General features: G+C 41.0%; 1 long non-coding RNA gene across 1 annotated transcript; it reads left to right on the top strand.

Moving 5' to 3' along the window:
- The first annotated feature begins 1,250 nt into the window (after nucleotides 1-1,250).
- On the top strand, nucleotides 1,251-4,609 carry LOC111659670 (uncharacterized). The gene is made up of 3 exons (XR_002761088.2): nucleotides 1,251-1,323; nucleotides 2,520-2,570; nucleotides 3,722-4,609. It is a non-coding gene; the product is annotated as an uncharacterized LOC111659670 (long non-coding RNA).
- The last annotated feature ends 7,909 nt before the right edge of the window (nucleotides 4,610-12,518 follow it).

Here is a 12,518-nt window from a genome sequence, read left to right as displayed (position 1 = left end):
CTCTCACACACACACACACACACACACACACACACACACACAAACACACACACACACACACGCACACACACACGTTCACATTGTGAAAGTGTGACTACTCTCCATTTGGCTTCAGATTACTGTTCCTGACTTGCTGGTAATCGTTATCTCACCATAATCACTCCACTCATCACCTTCAAAAATGTTTCTCATCATTGTCTCCCTCATTTAATTCATTATAATCTTGGTAATGTACAGTTCTACCCACTTCCCACTCTGCTGACCTCTCCCTCACCTCCATCGCTTCCTCCTCTCAGCTTTCCAAAAGACTCTGGGGAGAACGAGGCGTCCCGGGTGCAGAGCAGCAGAGACTCGGAAAAGTGAGCCTCAGTGTGTTACCAGGCATCCACCTCAGGTATACAATGATAGAGATACTGTTTTCTTGTTCCATGGGTCACTGTTTCTGTTTTCGTGACAGAAGGTTGGGATGTCAGAGTCGACCCTGTGATCTGCAGTTTGTGGATACTCTGATTTGTTTTTCAACCAGCTGGTCAGAGGGCGATCTTTTCTTTGAAAGCCTTCCTCTTTTGAAACAGGGCTGAACCATTCTGATTGTGTAGTGTCACCAGAACCACCAGCCACATCTTAAATTGTGTCTACTGAGTCTGAAAGGTCTGGTGTTGCTCAATTTTGTGACTCAAAAACTCAAAAAGACTCAGGCAAGTGTATTAGAAAGGTTTTATCTAATGATAAAGCTAGTTAAAGTGGTGTTTCCTCAGTGCCTTAATGACAGAAAATTGAATAGTAGATTCTTTTAAAATCTGGGCTAAATAATGAAATCATCATCACTATGGTCAATACAGTTATAGTGGTGCAATGAGTGGATAGAATGACTTCACACTTCCCAGTTTGTTTGGTAGCTCTGTAAACAAATTCAGGAAAAATGTGCCATTAGTTTTGTGAGTCCGCTGGACCAGTGGAGTGCTGTCCTCTCTCTTCAGATTTTCTTGACATTGTGTTGTCTTTGGACACATTCATGGCTGTATCGTTTGGTGATGTTAGATTGGAAAGAACAGTAAAGTGTTTCTATTATGTTGTCCAATTCGAGTGTCTCTGACATTTTCTAGGATTTACATAAAACATCAAAAAAGTTTTTGTATGACTTCAATAAAATATCAGTCCACATTCTAATAACAATTGCAGCTGTAACTGAGGAAACTATATCTGGAATAAAACTGATGCCCCATTTAATCATGATGTGTTTTATTTCTCCACAGATATGTAGGCAGGCTCCAGCGGGGAACTGCATTTAAAGATCAGACTTAATAGGAATATGTTCACCAGGTGAGACCTGCATTATTCTGACTGTCACATGTAACCAAACCTACACACTGGCATCCTCTAATGACACAGTGAATCATTTTCCATTAATCGGAAACACTGCAGTGAAAGGATGTCTGGATTTAAAGATGTGCATTTTGTCAGCTTTCAGTGGACTGATAATGGGAGTGTAGTGCAGCCACATCATCTATCTACACTGCTAAGCTATGTCTTTCTAGCAGAATGATTTTGATCCTGCACACCGTTACCACCCACAGTTCAGCTTTGTGCTGGAGAGTATCAATTACCAGAGTCGAGTTACATTGTAGGAAACTGTGTTGGACACTTGAGGGGGCGGACGTGGTCAGTGAAGTGACCCAGCACACTGGCTTGGTGGAGGGGACATCATGGCTAGGAGGGGAGACAGCCGGGCAACTGATGCATGTTTGCCAGAGCACTGGAGGGATGTGCGAGAGTGGAGCATAGAGAAGAGACAAAGCCACAGAGTAAGACAGTTTTTTAGTGGCCTGAACATTTTGTGATGCTGTTTTCTAGGACCAGTCCTTCTTATAGCTCGTGCACATTTCAGCGCAAACAGACTGAACGCAGAGCTGCTGTCCATTGTTTTCTCCTGGTTCAGTCAATACTAAGTCATTCAGACAGTCTGTTATGTAGGCTATTCTATGTACAATGCCTCTGGGTATTGTCCAGCAGATCAGTCAATGGCAGTTCTCCTTTTCCTATCTCCTAACTGTGCTGAAGCTCTTGTGTAATAGCTCTCCTGAGTGTTTTGAGTGTTTGTATGTTTGCACAAATATAAAAAGAAAAAGAAAAGAGAAAGGAAAAAACTTGATGAACAGTTACTGCTGCACATATTATCTGTTTGACTTTTGAGTCCCATTGTTTTGAGTCAGTAAAGTTTTACCTTCAGAAGCGCATAATATACGCTGAGCTTGTTGGTACATATTTGTTTATATATTGGCTCATCTGGCTGGTTGAAGATTGAACTTTTCCTGAGCTTGTTTAATATTTTATCAACCAAAATGTGAAACTGCTGTTTTCACTCAGAACTGGGTCTGCTATGATCAAAAGGAGCCAATTCCCCTTTGCAAACTGTCTCTCTAAATGATGAAATACTTAATTTGTCACTTTCCTATTGCCCCCTCTGACTCTCCCTCCCTCCCTCCCTCTCTCCCTCCCTCTCTCCCTCCTCCACACAGATGTGGGTTTCAGATGTGGAGGGTGTCCTCAGGTCCATGGCCAGACAGCTGGTGAGTTGAAGTCCACAGGACTTGTTGTTTGATGGTTGTGGGAGCTTAACCTGCTGTGTTCAAATATTGACTGTATATGACTGAATAGATAAAGTCAGAGAGGATAGTAAAGTAATAATGTCAGTGGCTCTTTTCAGTTTATACACGTTGTGACCTTAGAATTATATTGTTCTATCTGTGTTATGTGTGGTTTGGAGGGAGCTTCACTGTTTTCACATCATGCAGAGCAAAACCACAGGCAGCCTACAGACTCTCTGATTGTCCATCCATCCATTATCTATACTGCTTATCCGTATAGGGTGGCAGGGGTGCTGGAGCCAACCCCAGCTGACATTGGGCAGGGGCAGGGTACACCCTGGACAGGTAACTAGTCTATCGCACAGCTGACATATGGAGACAAACAAGCAATCATGCTTTCGTTCACACCTATGGGCACTTAAGCGTTGCCTATTAACCTAATGTGCGTGTTTTTGGACTGAGGAAGTCGGAGTGCCTGGAGAAACTCCACACAGAAAGGCCCCAACCGAGGTTCGAACCCAGAACCTTCTTGCTGCGAGGTGACAGTTCTAACCACTGCACCACTGTGCCGCCCCTCTTGCATTATAAAATATCAAAATCTTTATCAATCTTTCTGCTGCAGTCCCTTTGTCTGCTGTTCTTCTGGACTCACTTTTCATCAAGCTGCAGTTATTACTGTGAGAGTTTGAGCTTTGAATGTCGTCACTTTATGTCCGTATACACAAGTTACAAGCCAAACAGACACAAACCCAGCTAGCAGCACGGCAGAGGTAGCATGAGGTTAGTTATCAACAAACTTTAGTTTGAGAACTAGCAAACAGTCTTTCTTAAATTATGTTAAAAACCCACTTTTCACTGAGTTCAAACTGATTAAAAAAATATTTGTCAACTTAGCTGGCATCTGTAACAGTCTCATTTACAGTGTCTGTTTTAAAATCATTTACTAGGTCTCAAAACATCACATTTGGCACAATTACATGATCTTTTGTTGGTGTCACATGAAGAAACTATTTTTGACAAAAAATATCAGGTAGAACTTCAATTCTAAAGTCACAAAGTGTTTTGGATGAGATTCTTTGTCGCTTATTATGGGCATTGAAGTGTCAAACTAACTAACCCTCTCTTGTTCCCAGAATGCTTCTCTGGGGAAATATCCTCGCGATATGAGTGGAAACAGTCCAGTGTGTCCTCCTCCATCTTCTTCAAACCACAGCAGGTCTCTCTCCAGTAAAAGATGTGGCTTTAGATGTTCTTCAGCTATTTGACAGCAGAACTCAAGACATATCACATACTTTGTTTGTCCCAAACAAACAGACAGACTGAAGTTGTCCTGTAAATTGTTTTAAATTTTTACAGCAAATAGGGATGTCACCAAGATTCAGGCACCTATCCCAGCAGGCACCATACATCCAACATCAGAAAGACATTGACTGTAAACAAACGTTAAACTTTTGTTGGTAATAAAAATCAGGTTGACATCAAAACCCAACGTTGGCTACTTGACACTGTGACATTAACAGATGTTGGGTTTTACCCAAGTCTATAATGTCTTCTATGTCAGGATGGCGTTGGCATCGGGAAGATGCTGGATTTTGGTTACTTAACAACACCTTAAAACTAATAAAATATCAACATCAGCTGTTGTCAGTATTCTATGTAATTTTTACATTGGCATTAGACGCTGTCCTGATGTTTGGTCACCCAACATCACAAACTACATTCAACCAAATAACAACATCTCGTTGGAGGCCTGCTGTGTGCCTGCTGCCATGGAAAGTATGCTTTGTGTCCTGAGCATGAAAACTGTAACAGATGTTATAGTCAACCTTGTTTGAACCCAGTTTCCTTAGCAAGCCTCACCTCTTCAGCCAGTCTTGAAATGACCTCTTCTCTTAATAAAGCTGTTGTTTAACCTTCAGGAGAGGAAAGTAACTGTATAATTATTCAACTGTCCCTTAAGCAATGAAAAGTAGTTTCCAACTTAAGGTTCTCTGGAATGACTGCTAAATTACTCTGCTGCCAGATCAGAAATAAAAAAACAAAAAAGAAGTGTTTTCTGTGTTGTACACGACCTGTTACGTCTTTATTTGGAGGGAAATCCACACCCACACTGTCAGCAGCACAAAAGCGCCACACACAAAAAACAAGCTACCAGGGTTATTCTATTGTATCATTTGTATTCATTTCCAATCATGTTAACCAATTAAATGACCAATATAATAGTCATATACAGTACTCTGCAGTGGATGCTCTTTTCTATGTCTTTTTATGAGCTTGACCATTTCCTATGCCACCAAATGAGATCTTATTATATCCTCCCTGATTACATTTATGACTGAATCCTTGTTGATATTAAGGTTGTTTTCCTGTTTGTTGTCCGGGGGACACTAGTGTGCATTCAATTTATGCTCCACTGGGACCACCAGGCCACAGAGTTATTTTTGTAAAGGGACCAAATGCACCATTGTGACAGGAATATGGCTTAATGTTATGCATCTACTCTATTAAGAACTCTATTATCCTAAATGTTTCTGCTTGTCATTTTGACAACTGTGTACCAAATCCCTCCAGCCTTAGTACACTATTGGCAGAAGCCAGGGGAACTAATGTGCTTAATATGTCCCCAGGAACATCGCCTCTGCCAAGCGTGCACTCTGAATCCGCCTGTGTAATCAAGGAGGTATAGGACACGAGTATCTGCAGATAGTGGCGGCAGCACTTCCATATCTCGCTGTTGCCTCCTGCCCTGACGAGCCTATCTGACTCAAATTACAAGGTGAAAGCGGGGCTTTTGTGTGCTCGCTAAAGCAGAGCAGCTTGGGTAATGAGTATGGTCTTCCTGCACACTCTGGAAAAGCATGGGAGTTAATCTAATGATGGGGGAGAGAGCCACGACTCATAATGGCCTCAGAGAGAAATAGATGCAGAGAGGTATAGGGACTGAAGGAGACTCTAATACAGAGCCTTCTTTCTTCCCCAATCATTTGGGTAGCACAGTTGATCAGCAGACTTAATCATCTCTCCTCTAGACTTTGAGATTCAATATAGAAAAAACCCTGAGCGAGGACTGGCGGGACTCAAAGGAACAGAAGCAAACTTATTGGTTGCAGGGCATTTAGACATCAACTCAATGTTGTGACCTGTTTTAAAGTTATCAGTCATGATTCATAGCCTACAGGCATTGTTTAATGTATGTGTTCATATTACTGTACCATAAAGAAGGGGTCAACGGTTAGCTTCATACATAGGCCAGTTTTTGTTAGTATTAGTCACGTCATGCAGGGCAAGGTGGAAACACAGACCTAGTGTTTATATATTTTTTTTTATACACTCAAAAATAAATTCATCCATTTGACACTTTGTTTTAGGATTGTATTTGAGGTCAGGTGTCATTTTCCCATTAGTAAGTGAATGCTCCCTGAGGTACAGCACCTAAGGTTAAACTTGTTTGGCAGAAAATGAATACACCAATGTATATTCTGTATTGCACTATGGGATTGGAGATGAACACAAAAAAACAGTGGCTTGCTTTAGTTATGGTTTAATTAAAGGACAGTTGTAATCGTTGTTGTTGACTTGGAAACTAGAGTAGAGAGTAAAAACACGACTCTGCAGCCAAAACTAGCAGCTCTGTTAGGCTAAGGAACAAGGAACAACAGTGCTCAACATGTTAACATGGTCACAATGACAATGCTAACATACTGATGTTTCGCAGGTATAATGTTTGCTATGTTCGCCACTTTAGTTTAGCATGTTAGCTTAGTCATTAGCTTTGCAGGTATTTGTTCATATTGGACAAACAGCAATTTTTCCCTGATGATGACACTAATTGAAAAGTCATCAGAGTTATTATCCTGAGGGGGGCATGAATACCAAAATTCATGACAATCCACTCAATAATTTTTTAGATATGTCACTCATAACCACAAATGTGAACCTCAGGTGAAGCTTGTGGAGAAGTCAGGTTATCACCAAAGTCATTAGCATTCATTGCCCGGGGACCATGAATTTTGTGCGGATCCACCCAGTGGTTGTTGAGATATTTCAGCCTAGACCAAAGCGGTGGTCTGAACAACCGTCTGACACACCAACATTGCAACCCATAGAATAATGCTGCGTCTTATTTATGTTATGAGAATACTGCATTTACATTTTGGCTTTCAGAGAGATGCAACTCTCTTAAATGCCCTGTTCCCTTTAACTGGTTCACAACTAATCCAGTGACATGAATGTATGAAATAACTGAGATAACATTCATTAATTGATGATCCATTAAGCATTAACTAATCTCATTAACTAACAGTGACTTGATCATAATGGTGAGCAACAGGAATTAATGATACACCCAGCAGTAATTAAATCATCATGCATCCTGCATGAGTTATGCTTTACTTAAGGACACAGTAACACCAGCATGTGTTTTGTACCTTAAAGTAACATGTGTATATTAATGCTGTACTTTAATGTAATGATGATGGGATATCCACATGGGTACTGTGTGATCACTCCCAGTGATTGTTTCTTGAAATGTCTGAAAATGAATTTGCTTTTAAGGTAATGCACACAGTGAGGGGAGCACCTCATAATCAGCAGCAGGTTGATACAGCGAGCAGCGGCCTCCTGCAGCGAGAGCAAAAGTCTGATAAGAATCCACTCAGAGGCAATTAACACGCACCAGCAACAATAACGGCCTTCCAAACTCTCAACCAGCCCCCTCAGACATACACAGTTGAGAACGCCCCCACACACACACATTCACTTGCTTTCTTTTTCTCCATGGTTTTATAGGTTGTGGTTTTGTCGGGGGGCCTGAGTGGATTGGAGAGGTTATGAGAATAGCAAGGTGTCGCTTCAACCAGCGTGATATGTTTGTTCTGTTCTCAGCACCACCAGGCAACCACTTCAGGAAATGAGCGGCGATATACAGTGGAGCTACTTCTAATAGGTTACATATAAGCATCATGAGAGCTGACCCTGTGGTTGACACTGACTGGAAAATGAGATGATGTAGAACACAGCAGTGAGAAGCCCAGAAACATGTACTGTAGCTGTCACTGCCATAAATACCTGATACACCGCATTAAATATTTTGACCAGGGAAGGAACCTGACTCAGCAGACACAAAAGACTTGAACATTAAGTGGAACTCTCTCTCTCTCTGACTGCTTCACAGTGCCATGACATTTGCTATCTCAAAGTGTACATACAAAGAGGTGACTGCTGCCTGCCGACACATTACACCATCTATAGCACATCTCAGTGAACACACCCCCAGGACATGTCAGTAATGCCCACTGGCCGCAATATTCAGCGTATTTCTAAAACGGCGCTGCATTTCAAGGGTTACATGGACGCCCTCTAATCGAGTCAGGCAAGTTGGTTCAGTCATTTTGCAAGAGTGCGTATCACCCCCTGTGACACATATCAGTGCTCATACCATCATACTAATCCAGTTCCCTCTTTTCAAATCCCCCGCAACCACGCTCCAACAACCAGGCCATGAGAATGGAGGTGACCCGATAAACCACGTCCACATGTAACGAGGAGTGATTCCCCCCACTGCAGAGGGAGAGGCCTGGGCTTTCCCCCGTCTGTTCCTCTTGGCATATCTTCTGTTCAGTGAGTGACTCAGCCTCCTGAATGCCCCATGGCAGCTGGGTGGCAGCTGAATTAAAGATGGCCTAGTGGGCCCTACAAGCCGCTTCTCTTCTCCTGGTGTTTTCAGGATACTGGAATTGGCTGCTGTTTGTGTTGCAGGTCAAACAAACTTCTGAGAAGAGAGCTGTCCACTTGATATCACCAATGACTCACACATCAGGGATAAATACAATAAAACATAGGCCCATGGTAAATAATCATTTGTTTTATAACGCACTTACTGCTGACTCAGTTGAATCAGTAAGTTTTTCAAGGGAGAGAAAATCGATGTGCCACAATTAATTAATTAATTAAAATATCAAGAATTTACTGGTTCCAGCTCGTAAAATATGAATATTTGCTGGTTTTCTTTGTCTTCTATGGCAGCAGATTGATTATATTTTGTTTTAGACTGCTGGTCAGACAATACAAGCAATTTTTGATTAACCAAAAAATTGATTAATTAGCAAATGTTCACTACATGATAAACATGATATCTGCTAAACATCAGCATATTATCAATGCTGTTATTAGCATGTTAGCATGCTGAGGTTACCACTTGGATCAAAGCCCTGCTGTGTCTAATAGTCTCTCATGGCTTTCAACTCTTTGTCTCGTTTAGAGTCACATTTTCAGTTTTCACAGTAGCTAGTCTACAGAAGATTGAGAATGGTTTTGCATGAAATTACACAAAATTATTCTCCGAAAGGCACCCTGGCAGCGACAACTTTATTAGTTTTAAATGATAATTTTCAGAATATGCGGCTGTATATCTCTCATTTCAGGGTTTGAAATGTTTCATTGTTTGCCAGCAAGAGACAGGTTTGCATAACTCTTATATAATTATGGCAGCGCCTTGACAAAGGGGGTGGGCATCTGAAGAAACAGAGCAGAATTAAGGGGCAACTGAAGGAGAGCTAGGCAGACAGGCGAAACCTTTCTGCAAGCCATCAGGGCTAAGCGACCCAGACAGGGAATCTGTCATGTTGGATGCCAATGCTAACTAAATGCTGAGGTATATGACATTCCTTCCTCCCACTCAGTTGTCTGTCAGTGTGTGTGCGTGAAGGGTGTGGGGTGGTGATAGGGCAGAGACAGGCTCAGTGAGTTGTATGTTATATAAGCAAAAATTAGGTTAATGTATTGACCGTATTGATATGCACTGAGTTGACATCTGCGCTGCATCACCCTAATGGCTGCTTATCAGTTATTAAGCTTGTGTCAACAGTCTCATGTTAAGGAGATAAAACCAGATGGTGAGGAATGCCGGCGATGGCAATTAGTGCAAACTGGAGCATGTGTGCAGAAAGTGTGCAGCAAAAACTTGGTTTTCATTGCTCTTCTGAGATGAAACCTCTCAAAGCTATAGACTCAAGCACATATGGGAGTGACAGCATTGTCTCTTAAATCCCTTGAAAAACACCATATGCAGGGACGGCCCTCTCTCCCCCTCCAAGGCCAGGCAGCCATAGAGCTCACAGCTGGAGAACGGTGGAAGTGAGAATCTACTGTCTCCATTCATGGCTCCTCTCCCGCTCCTCAGCTGTGCCATTTTCAATCAATAGCTTTTAGGAAATCAGCATCTACCCCGCAGTTTGAAATGAAAGGCCTCTTTTGTTGTGAAGGCGATAGTGTGTATAATGATCTCACGCTGAAGAAACATGCATGTTTTTCAGAGGCATTTTCTCCTGTTGCAGCAAATTACATAATATGTTCATGTTCAAAGTAAAGCCGGAGTGCCTTGGGGGGAAAGCTGCATTCACAGCCAAAGTAGGAATTAAGGTGATGCCTACCTATCTTCTGGTGTGAAGTGGATGAAAAGCTGTGCGTTTTAGAAGCACATGACTTGCATGTGAATAAGATCATCTCGTTTCCCCTCTGGCTCCAGGTGTTTACTGGGACCACTAATTCCCATCTGCATATATGCTTACCTCCTCCTACACCTCCCACTCTTCTTCTCCTCTCTGTGGATCATGTGCCACTGCCTGGAGCAGAACAACAACGCAAGAATGACTTTGATTTGACCAAGGAGAAGTCAGACAACTTCTTTATTACTCTCTCAAAGCAATATACTCCTCTATACATCACTGTTGCAATGACGAAGATAAATGATGTTGCAGGTAATTCATTTTATAGTGGCACTGATGACACACTACAGAGGTATGGTTGTACCAGGATTTGAAAAGTTACTAAAAGCAGAATTTCCATAGTGAAAGATAATCCAAAGTCATTGGTCGTCAAAGTCCCCAATATAAACAAAAACTTATATCATTGTGTTATACTCTATGCATGTATACTGCAAAGTGTAAGGTGTCAAATGTTGTGGTAAAATCTGCAGTAATTCTCAGTCAAATGTGCAGGGGGTAGAAGTATAATGTCCCACAAAATAATCAAGTAAAGGGACAGTGCCTTAAAAATTGCACTTAAAACATTGTACTGTTACTTTAAACTTCTGCCTTGTACAGATAACACAGAAGTTATATGAATTAGTGCAGAACGGCTTCATCTGTGGGTTACAGCAACTGAAAACATATCTGAGTTTCATGCATTCAGTATTTTTCTGAATCCAACATCACCATCTGCTGGTTGACTAAAGCACCTGCTCCATTCAGATGATGACTGGGAAAAACGAAAATCTGACAACAGTTATCCATCTACAGTATCTGTGACATAGTGGCAGTGGTGGTACATGTATTTAATGGCCTCTGTGACTGGTATATAGTCACAGTGGAGCTAATTTGAACTACTGTAAACAATATACTGCTGAGTAGTTTATTACGTAACAACACATTATATTCTAAGGTCTCATCATACGTCATGTTTTTCAGTGTATAATCTTAATCTGCAAAGTGGCTGGTAGTTGTGTAATATTCTCCTCTGAACTGTAGTAGGTAGACATGTAAAGTAGGATAAAAAGGAAATTCTCAAGTAAAGTACAAGAACCTCAAAACTGTATTTAGCTTCTTTCCACCATCACATAGTGGGCTGTGTGTGTGTGTGTGTGTGTGTGTGTGTGTGTGTGTGAGCATAATTTAGGCACAGTATTTCCTACCTGACAACTTTAGTGGTCACTAGGTTGGGATTTATTGAAATTCATTTGTTCTGTGGAGATGATGGTTCTCTCTGTGCTGCATAATAATTGTTCTTCTGGATTCATTCTTCCACTTCAGCTGCCCACCACACAATTGTCATCACCCCCAGCACAGAAAAAGCTAAATTGAACTGAACTTATTTGAACCAAAATTAGGCCACGAATCTCTATAAATCACCCCTCGACAAATGAATGATTTCAATCTTACCATTTTCTCCACTTGCAGACAACCTGTTCTGATTTTCAATGACATATTTAAGGACACTTATATAATGAAACACACATTATTCTTTGATCAAAACCTTTCTTTCTCATCCCAATTAACACTAATCAAAGTGCATTTGTATTCATGTGGGAAATTTAATTAAACACTGAGCCACACTCTCTGAAGTCATTTGTTGCTGTAGTTTCTGATAAGACTTTGCATCAATATTCATCAATGATGGAGGACAAACTTTCTTACTGGTGACATTTATATAACTTCTAAAGTAGATTTCATTACTTCTAAAGTAGCTTTTTTAAATTACTTTTCCAAAGGTACTTAAGTAAGTCTTTTAAGTCTTTATATTACTGTCTCTTTGGGATATCTGGGATATCTTAAAAGTCTTATCTTAAAGTTTACAGGAAAGTGAATCCCAGCAGCAACCACAGACAGTGCTGTTCTGTCTCCGTCTATTTGACTCCACGTTGTGTGCTTGTATTATCACTCGCTCACTGTACAAACCCAGGTCTCACTTCATGAGGACATATACGTAAATGTTACATACCATCTTTTGAGCTAGTTTTCTATGCATTAAAATATGTACTTAATTCAGTTGATAGTTTTAAGTGGCCCAATATTTTTTTCAGTTTACATGATGATGATTATTAGATTTGCAACCTCTGGTCACCCCATGATAGCCTACCACCAGGGGGCAGCACACCACCTCTTTTGCACGGGCAGATTTAATGAACAGCAGTAAAGTTGAACGTAAACTGCAGCCCAGTGGAAATGCGTCAAGCCACAAAGAAACACGGCACAACCACACAAAGAATTTGGGCATCCTTAAAAATAAAAGCGTGAGTCTGCCGTTGGTGAATTGTTCATAATGAATTATGACAGTACACGTAGAGTAAAACTATGGCTAAAATCATTGATTTAGAAATTTACTAACTAAAAATCTTTTTTCTTGTACTACCAAAAATGTGTTTCATGGTCCGGG

Source organism: Seriola lalandi, unplaced genomic scaffold, assembly GCF_002814215.2.
Source record: "Seriola lalandi dorsalis isolate HSWRI2012SDOR001 ecotype SW California unplaced genomic scaffold, Sedor1 jcf7180002054486, whole genome shotgun sequence".
Taxonomy (NCBI): Eukaryota; Metazoa; Chordata; class Actinopteri; order Carangiformes; family Carangidae; genus Seriola; species Seriola lalandi.
This window is presented reverse-complemented; position numbering and strand designations above follow the sequence as displayed.